At 43.6% G+C, this 9837-nt stretch overlaps 1 long non-coding RNA gene across 3 annotated transcripts in view; it reads left to right on the top strand.

The window, feature by feature from the left end:
• LOC112547966 overlaps nucleotides 1–8177 on the top strand; it is an 8966-nt gene extending 789 nt beyond the window's left edge. Inside the window, exons 2-4 of one of the 3 annotated variants that reach the window (XR_003091755.1) lie at nucleotides 1248–1394; nucleotides 7642–7797; nucleotides 8130–8177. This is a non-coding gene — a long non-coding RNA (uncharacterized LOC112547966). Of the gene's footprint in view, nucleotides 1–955; nucleotides 1395–5211; nucleotides 5923–7641; nucleotides 7798–8129 lie in introns of those variants that run through there. The other 2 variants (XR_003091754.1, XR_003091756.1) reach the window with 2 other exon arrangements.
• Nucleotides 8178–9837: the final 1660 nt, after the last annotated feature.

Here is a 9837-nt window from a genome sequence, read left to right on the forward strand (position 1 = left end):
CAGCGGGCTCCTGTCGCCTCGGGGTGGCGCCCGCGCTGCTCCCCCTCCCGCGCCACCCTGGGGTGCCAGGTCCCGGGCTGCTCGGGAGAGGAGAGGAGAGGCAAAGCTCCCGGCTTTGCGGCCGGAGAAGTCCTCGCCTCGGGGGACGGGGTTTGTTCCCGAGTCGAAACCACAAGGGGAACCGGCTGGCATGTCCTGAGGGCTGCCTGCCGTCGGACCTGGCCTGCCTCCAGTCACAGGCAAAGGTTGAGAGCCTCTGGGCTGGGGAGTTGGTTTCCCAGGTGGGTGATGCCTGTGTGGGTTCTTTTGAATGCACACACGCACTGCATTCATACATTACACCCCCGCACCCCTGGTTATATTACACACAGGCACACACACACACACACACACACTGCATTTATAAATTACACTTGTGAGCACACACTACATTCATACATTCATATACATGCACACACCACCCACCTGCATATATTACGCATGCACGCACTGCATGAATCTATTACACAGACACACCACATTGGTGTATTACACACACTGCACGCATATATTACATGCAGTGCATTCCTGTATTCCACACATGCATGCGCACAGTGCATGCATGTATTATACGTGTGCACTGCATGGATATATTATGCACATGTGCACTGCACGTATATATTGTGCGCACTGCATGCATATACTGTGCACACTATTCATAGTATATACACTGCATTCATATTACATGTGCACGCACACTGCATGCATATATTACACATACTGCATTAATGTATTACATGTGTGCGCACATATATACTGCCTTTATATATTATATACTGCATGCATATATCCTTACTCATTGTTTTCCCATTTCCAAATCTCTTTCCATTTGTACAGGCCCAGTTATAAGACAAGTGCCCCTGCCCCAACATTAAACATTGCATACATAGACCATACACAGCCAATGTGAGGAACACATGTTGCATTTCTCCCAGGACAAGTGGTGCCTGTGTTCGTCCTGGAACAGAAACGTCCCAGGATTGGTGTGTCCACACGTCCCCTTCCATTCCAATCAGGGTTTGGTGAGCAGCCGAATCCACTGCTGCTTTTCTGCCATTGATTCAGTGATGCAATCCTGGGATAACTGTTCAGACACACTTTGTGATATCCAGGGACAAAGCGTTAGCAATTCTTATTCCATGAACCTTCCTAGGGTTTGTCCTGAGGCAACAGGCAGGGATATCTGACCCAACTGCACTTTGTCCCAGGATGAAGGGGTTTCTCTTGGGACAAATGTGACTTCTGTTGCAGCCTGAGAGGAAGGCAAGCCAGCTGTAGACACCAACCCTTGAACCTGATACAAGAGTCATTTATCAGATTGCTATGATTTATTCGAACTTAGGTTTCTGACATAGGTAAGGTTATTCTCTTGACTTCACCTTTACTAAATGTGAGTAAATACATTCACTTTCATGCATGTTATGTTTAAACAATACAGTATTGGTTGCTTAGTTAATTAAATGAAATGCTCAAGTTAATTAAATAGATGCATAGTCCTGACTGATACTTGTCAATCAATGATAAAAGTGTCAAAAAGGAAAATCCTTTTCCTTATTCAGAAAATCATGTTTGCTAAATATAGCAAGGTCACATGATACCATAACCATATATGAAGCCATTTGTGTAAATAAGTATTTGTCTAGGATTATTCACTATCTACCAGTGCTTAAGCAGTGTCCTGCTCCCACCCCCTGCTGCCCTACAGGGAGGTACTATGTGATTTGGGCTGCACTGTACTGCTGCAGCCCAAATAGCAGAAAGCCCCTCCCTCTGGCAGTTGATTCTTTGGAGCTGTCAGACTGCCACCTGGTGCTGGTAGGGGAAAGCCACCTGCCAGCATTGGCCCCTGAGCTGCCCCTAATCCCACTTTCCTTGAGCCCCCTTAGCACCACCTCTCTGCCCAGACAGTCCGCTTCCTCTCCCCACAACCTGGACATGGCTCAGCTGCGGTCCCTGGAGATCTCTGATCTCCTTTCCAGCATGTACACAGCCCACTCCCCCCGCCTCCCAACCCCCGGAGGCCTCCGATCCCTCCACACAAACACGACTCAGCATCACTACCCCGGAAACTTCCCACCCTGCCCTGACACAGCCAGAACTGCCCCTGCCAACCCCAGAGACTCAATTCTTAGCTTCTGCATAAACACAACTCACACCCTGCATTCCCACCCTGCTCCATTCCCTCCTGACTGTCCCACACAGACCCTACCTGGACCTTCAGGCTGTGTCTGTGCTGGGGGACAAGATCTGAGGTCCCAGCAGGGGCTGGATTCCTGCAGTTTTTGAAGAAGAGGGTGTGGGGTCTGGCAGATCAACCTCTCCGTCACAACTAAAGGGATCTTGGAGTGTTTTGGGTGAGTCCTGACACCCCACCCCCACACAGACATGGCCTGCCCTGCCCTCACCCCCAGGGCTCCTGAAGACTCCTGACCCCCCACTCCAACTCCTACCTGGAGATGGCCTCCACCCTCCTATCCCTGGCCCCAAACTGCAGAATCCTACCTCTGCTTGGGCCTGACACCCTGACCCTGGCCCCCCACATGGACACAGCCTGCCTCTGCCCTTGCGGGCCCTTGGACCCCTGACCCCCTGAACAGATATGGCCTGCCCTGCCTTCACCCCTGTGGACCCTGGAGACCCCTGATGCCCCTGGCCCCCTGCCCTGACATGGCCTCCATCCACCTGTTCCCAGCCCCAAACTGAGGGGTCCTGTCTCTGCTGGGACTGGGGACCTTAGACCCATCCCCTGCACAAACACTGCTCTGCCCCCAGTGGGAACCAGAAACCCTGGACCGGCTCCCTGCAGACACTGACCAACCCCCTTACCCCGATTCCCAGAACCTCAGACACTCCCTACTAACTCTATCTGAAGGGCTGGAGAGCTGAAGAGTGAAGATCTGCAAGCCATGGGGATAAGGATCCCTTGGGTTGCTGGAGGGGAACTGACAAGCTTGAGAAGATAGCAGACTTGCTCTGTCTGCTGTCTGACAGCCTGACAGCTGAGGGAGGGATGGATGGGGTGTTGAGGGGAAGGAGGGCAGGGTCCCTTGGAGCACCAGTCAGTCAGGCCTGACCTGTGCCCTGGACTGCTGTCTCCTAAATTCAGATGGAAAGAAGAGCCTGCAAAGCATGCTGGGATGTGTGCTGCAGGTCTCCCTGGCTGGGTGCTTTTAGTGTTACAGGCCGCCTGCAGAGTACACAGACAGCTCATTGCACTTATATACAAGTTCAGTTGTTTGAAAATCAACCAGTTGAACATCAGCTACAGCTAGTTGATCTGAACATTTGTATGCATCAGAGGGGAAATAGAGCAGTTCATCCTTCACTTCTGGCCTCTTCAGTGGACCTATGGGTAATAGAGGTGTTAATAATAGTAAGTAGGTTCTCAAGTAATATTTTTCCTGAATAAGCTTATAAAAGCCAGCACTCTATATAACATCTGTTATCTTACACTAATTATATAGTTTGTGCGATAAGATTTCTCATTTAATTTTGAAAAGCAATACTTGTTTCCAAATAAGCATTTTGTGAAAAAAGTATTTGCTCTTAGAAGTGGATCCCTTTGAACACAATGTAGTCAAAGGTGATAAAGTTTTACACTATATCTTTCCATATAATATTGATAAATCTGTCACATTTAAGCAGTACCTATGATTAATCTTTATGTGCAGGTGTGCCTAAGTGAGGCAGGATGTTTGAATCTGCATCACCCTATGCAGTCTGTATTTAATTTTGATAAATCTCTTTCAGAAGTAATAAATCCTCTGAATGGGATATCAGAAAGCTACAATATCTATTATATATTATTACCATTAATAGCTTCAGTTCATATTTCTCATGGTAAGAAGTAGTCCAGAATTCTAAGTAGGCATCAGCAGCAAATTAAACAAATTGAATAGTTGAGTTTTGCTTTTAGCACCTAAAAAGATGCCTTCAGATTCAATAACTTGTGCAGAGTATGAGTATTACAGTTGAAGACTTTGTGAAAAATATTAATAATTTGCATTGGAAAATTCTCTGTTTAAACTATTCATTTGATTTAGGTGGACTATCTACAGGATTTAAGGTCACATTTAGAATATATCAGGGCACTTTCTCACATATGTATGTATAGGGAGGAATATGTAAAATAGTAAGACTAGACCATATATTCCTTCCTATAAAGACAAAAAGACACCATATGTATTTTTATAGCTGGTTGAGGAGCTAAGGGGTTGCAGAATTTGGCCCCTAAATAAGTTGTTTAAAATAGGTTAAGTATAAAATTAAAGTGCCTTACAGACAAGGTATGAAGTTTGCATTTGGACAAAAGTGTTAGTTTTGTTCTGACTTTGCACTGGTTTCTGTTCAGAGGTTAACATGTACTCTTTTACACTGCAACCTAAGGACAAATAGTGGCTAAGACACACTACTGTGGGCCAGTGTAGCTCTAGGGCTTAGTGTAGATGTTTGTGTAAAAGTAAACAAAATTTAGTACTGGTTGTACCCTTTATAGTTTAGAAATACTGTAAGATGTGTTCATTTCTTTAAAAATTTTATTTTATTCTTCATAAAACTCCCCTTTGAAGTACCATTGAATGTTTACTCACAAATTGACAAAACGCTGTATATGATTTTTTCTGAGGTTTTTTTACATGAGAAGAATAAATTCACTAGCAGCCAAGGATAGTTAAAAACATTGCAGAAAATTATAGTGCTTATAACAGATTAGTTGGTAAAAATGTCAGTTCAACATCAAATTCTTGTAGGAATGGGTGAAATGTCAGAATCATATAGAAACAGGTACCACAGACAACAGACTGCCAAGTAGAAATAACTGAGCTCCCAGAAGCAGTCTAGTTGTGGCAGCAGAGAGCTCATGCAGGCAAATTTAACTGTAAAAATTGATTACATTACATTAGGAAGCACAAAGCTCATCATTGTTGCAGTTTGACTGCTTTCAACACGCAAGCTACCTAGGGTATCTCTATATTTGCAGTGTAAGGATATATCTACAGTACAGACTTATCAACATGCTAAGTTTCTTAGCTTGGTGATAATGTTCAATTTGGCTAAGACACTAGGGAATCATCTATTCAGTGTCATTCATCAGTAGTTTACTATTAATGTATTTTTCAGTAGAAAAAATGGTCTACAGAAAACAGACTTTTTTAAACTGTGAAAAATGTTGATTGTGCACAAATTTTTCAACATCTTGTAAGCAAAATCAAAAAACGTTTTTTGTTGAGTTGGGTTGACTATTAATCTGTGCACTGGTTGAGATATGGTGCCACAGTGAAGTTTTATTCTGAGTGCTTTGTGTCTGTCCTCTCCAGTGAGCCAAGCTGGTCTATGAACACTGTGTGTATATATGCCCTAGCCACGAGGAAAGGATACAGACCACCCTGAAAGACACATTCTGATCAAGAAGTCTTGCTTGCTGGAGAGAATGACAGCACAGGGCATCTGAGCTATAGCTTCATAGGGCATTATAGCCACTCAGGCAGGTGCAGAGATTACCACTGATGTGAAATGAAATGTTTCTATATTTACAAAATGATGTTTTTCCACCAGTTTCACTATTTTGTCTTTGTCCTGCAGCAGGATAAAAGCCTACCGTGAAAATATATGAATTTCCTGTGGGATTGATATTCGTTCCATTTATTGTTCATCTCTACTTTTGAATACTCTGTACTGTACTGGCATTTGGGAGTTAGAAAAGACCAGTCTTCCACAGTGAAAAATCTGTTGTCCCATTTTGGTCATGCTGAAATCTCCATTCGGTAACTTGGCTCCCGTAATCCCACTGAGCTTTCAATTGGTACCGGAAGTCATTCAATTATTTTTACTACCGGCCATAATTCACTTTAGAAGACATGGATCCTGCTGCTTCCAGCCATACAAGTAGGTGGCTAAACAATTAGAATAGTAGCCCCAAGTATCTCCATTCCTCTCTTTTAACGGGGTCTAGATTTCATTGGTGAATAACAACTATTTAACACTGTACTACAGCTTCTAGATCCTGTTTCCTGACAAACTGATTCAGCCCTTATGTCTAAAGGCCCTTCAAAGCAGTGATTTTTGGAGTTGGCACCCTGTTCTGTTGAACAGGGCAGTTCATATCTCTGAGCCATTCTTTCAGGATGTTTGTAGAGCAACAAAAAATGTTGGTTTGGTTACACCTGGTTTATTGTGTTCAGTTAATTTTTTGTAAATCTGAGGACCGGATTCTGTTGTAATCACAAGTCCATATTCACAAACCAAGTACTGGCACATTTGGCTGTAGTGCCAATACTTGGGTCAGAATGGCACTTCAGATGACATTGATAATATCTGAGTCTGTTATGATAAAATGTAGCAATGTGAATGTTACACATTGTTGCCTGGTTTGGGAAGTAGGAAGAGGATATAGTTACATCTCCCTGATTCACATAGTGCATCTGCTCTGGTTTAGGAGTTGTTACAATTTAAAGCAGCTGTCTGTGATCCCTCAAAAGATTACACAACAACTGAAAATTAGTGGAGTGCAGGTGTGTTTGGCCCCCCCTTCCAATTCTCAACACAACTCTTATATCCACTGACAGCTCCATCTTGGAAGAATTCTCAGCAGGACAAGCAAGGTTGCATTTTGGCCTTTTGCACAGCTTCAGCAGCACAAAAGGACTTATACAGGGTGTGGGAGACTATTCACTCCAGTGTTGTTGTTAATAGAAATAGTTTTTATCCTGAATCAGGTTCACAATGTTGCATTAAGACAAGTTTTTTGCATTAGTTTTCTTCTATATTTTTCAAGTCAGACAAGCGAAACGCAACTGAAAGTTAGTGACTGGTCAAGCACAAACTAGTTGCCTAATGGATATATCTTTATTTTCAGCCATCATAATGTAGATTACAATTTGATTAACAAAAGTGTTTATGGTTTTAATTATATCAATCAAAATTATGTTAATTTATACAATATACACCATACAGTTCTATTAATTATATTAATTTAACAATTCTGATTCTGGCTATTTTTTGATTGTGTAGAAAATGACTATGTTACACTGCTTTTGCTTTGAGAATGAGGTTAATATCTCCCGGTTTTTAATGTAAATATATTGAGAAACATGCCATTGCAGGAATGTCATTTCATTTTTATTTGCTAAAGTATCTCCTTTTCATTCTCTGCTTTTACATTTACTACTATAATTGCCAAAATGCTTTCAACAAAGACAATACATTAACTTTTAAACTTAACATGTAAGAGATTTATAAGTGTTCTAAAGAATATTAAAATAGACTGCATAACTCAAATATATCAATGATTTTTCATTTATTCTTGTAAGTACTTATGCCTATGCATATTCTATTGGTTCATCTTCATAGCTGGGCACGTAGGAAATGAATAGATGAATTGTACCTATGTCAGTGGGAAACAAAATAATTATTTAATCTGTGTCAAATAATCACAATCTTTTTCTGTTCATCCCCTAACTCTCCCCTGGAAAACAGTAATCGTACCACCTTCAAAGCTATGCAGTATGCAATCCTGCTTGCTGATGCATGGATACACATTACCTTATATTTTGCAAACTTGTCTACTTCATAGATATATTCTGTAATTAATATCTTCCCCCCAAGGTTTGTGCTGAAGTACATCACACGCTGAAGAGAAAAAAACTTGGATTTGACTCTGCCCTCTTCGCGAATTAAGTTGGTAACTTCAAAATAATAAGAAAACTGATATCTGATTTTCCACAAATACCTGGCTATGAAAGGAGTTATGACACAAACATGGTGAGTGTTTAATTCATGTATGTGCATACTATATATTTTTCCCTGTAGCTTTTCTTGTTTGGCGTAGAGCATGGATTGCCAACTCACAGAACACAGGCCACAAGTGGCACAGGAGGCATTGTGTACAATAGGTCTGTGCGAACTGGCCAGTATTCGATTCAGATTCAGCCGATTTGGAAGACAGAGATTCAATTTAGTGATTCAGATCACCATCCTGAATCTATTTGGCCGAATTGGATTCGAAAGATTCGGTGCTGATTCGGTAATTTGGCTATAGAATACAATGGGAAAAAAATCACTAAAATACCTATAACTTTGTCATTTTTTTGCAGAATTGGATGAAAACAACAGGGATGGTAACCCCTTCTGAGGGCATGAGATCTGCCAAGTTTCAAGGAGATAGTTGGAGGCGTTTCTGTTAAACTGCACCTCAAACTGTTGAAAGCAAAACTTGTGTTATATGTTGGCAGAGTGGGGTGAAAGCAGCAGGGATGATAGCCCCTAAACTGGGCAGGAAGCCTGCCAGGTTTCAAGGAGATAGGTGCAGGGGCTTCTGTGAAAGTGTACCTTAAACTGTTGTAAGCAAAACTCGTGTCACTTGTGTGTGTTAACTGTTTTTCTGGTTGTAGCTGAGTTGGTCTAAGGAACAGGCAGGCAATTTTCTTTGAGTAGATGTGATATCATTTATTAGACCAACTGAATAGTTGGAGAAATATATCTTGGCAAGCATTTAGGTTTAAAAACCCTTTGTCAGGCTGAGGAAGCATCTGCAGTTGGTATGTGTTCTCTTCCTGGATGGAATGAATGGTAAAGAAGCCAGAGGCTGGGCTGCAGGCAAGAAAGCTAGTCAGCGAAAATGTAAATTGAGGCATCAGGGGGTGAGAGACAGGCCAGGATGGTGGGGGGAAACGGGGATGTAGCAGCCAGCTAAAAGTGGAGAGGTACCTGGGGAGTCAGATGTCAGGCAGGTTACAGTGTGTCATAAATCCAATGTCTGTACTGAGTCCATGAATTTTTGTATCGAGGAGGTTGATGAAGTGAAGCTCATAGGCTCATCTGTGAAAAGTGTTTTGTAGATTCAAACAAGCACCGAACCTTGCTAACCTCATCACCAGAAGCCAACTTCCTACAGCCCAAAACACACTGAATGGATCCAGATCATGCTATGACAAGAAATGCAAAACCTGCCAACATGACTCCGGTACCCCCACAATTACTACACCCCACAATAGAACCGTCGCCATTCCTGGATCATTGCCACCTCCAGCTCTGGGAGCGGGGCATTAAATGGTTGTGAAAGCAATTAAAGAAAGGAAATAGCTGCAGAGTGAGGAGGATGGCACTCACTCTGTCTGCGTGTGGAGCTTGGGGAACCCCAGCAGCGGGAGGTTTACCTTCAGGAACACTAGCTGCTCCACCAAACCAGGATTCAAGGAGGTGTGGTGGGGTGTAACAACATGCTCAGCAATGCTGAACACCCTATTGTTTGGAACACTGGTCAGTGGACAGGACAGGTGTTCCCGGGCAACCATGGGCAGATCTAGCTGCAGGTTGCACAATAGGCCAAGGGGTTGCATTGCAGTGGCTCCACGTCCTTGGTAAGATAGGCAGCCACTGAGGCCTCCATGCTACCTGTCAGATGATGGGGTCTGGTGCCTCTGGACCCCAACATTGAAGCCATGCCCTTGGCCCATATTGGCAGCAGTTGTGGTGGAGGAAATTGGCTGGTTCTTGGAGTGTTGGCATGGGACAGTGGATCCACCTCTTCCATGTCTCTCTGACCCTGTTCACCAGCACCTCCGTCCAGCAAGGTTCCCTCTAAGGTGTGCACATGCGCGGCCGTGCACAACTAAAAGTCTGGCCATGCATAGCCTTTGCAAGGCTGTGCACTGGGAGAGGAGCTTACGGTAAGCTCTGAGGTGAGGCGAGGCAAGGCAGGAGCACAGGTGGGGGCGGGGGCCTGGTGTGGGCTCCGCCAGCTCTGGGGAACTGCTCTACTCCCCCACATAACCTCAGGGAGCGAGGAGGCACATGGCGTCA

This window comes from Alligator sinensis, unplaced genomic scaffold (genome assembly GCF_000455745.1).
Source record: "Alligator sinensis unplaced genomic scaffold, ASM45574v1 scaffold1147_1, whole genome shotgun sequence".
NCBI classification, from domain to species: domain Eukaryota; kingdom Metazoa; phylum Chordata; order Crocodylia; family Alligatoridae; genus Alligator; species Alligator sinensis.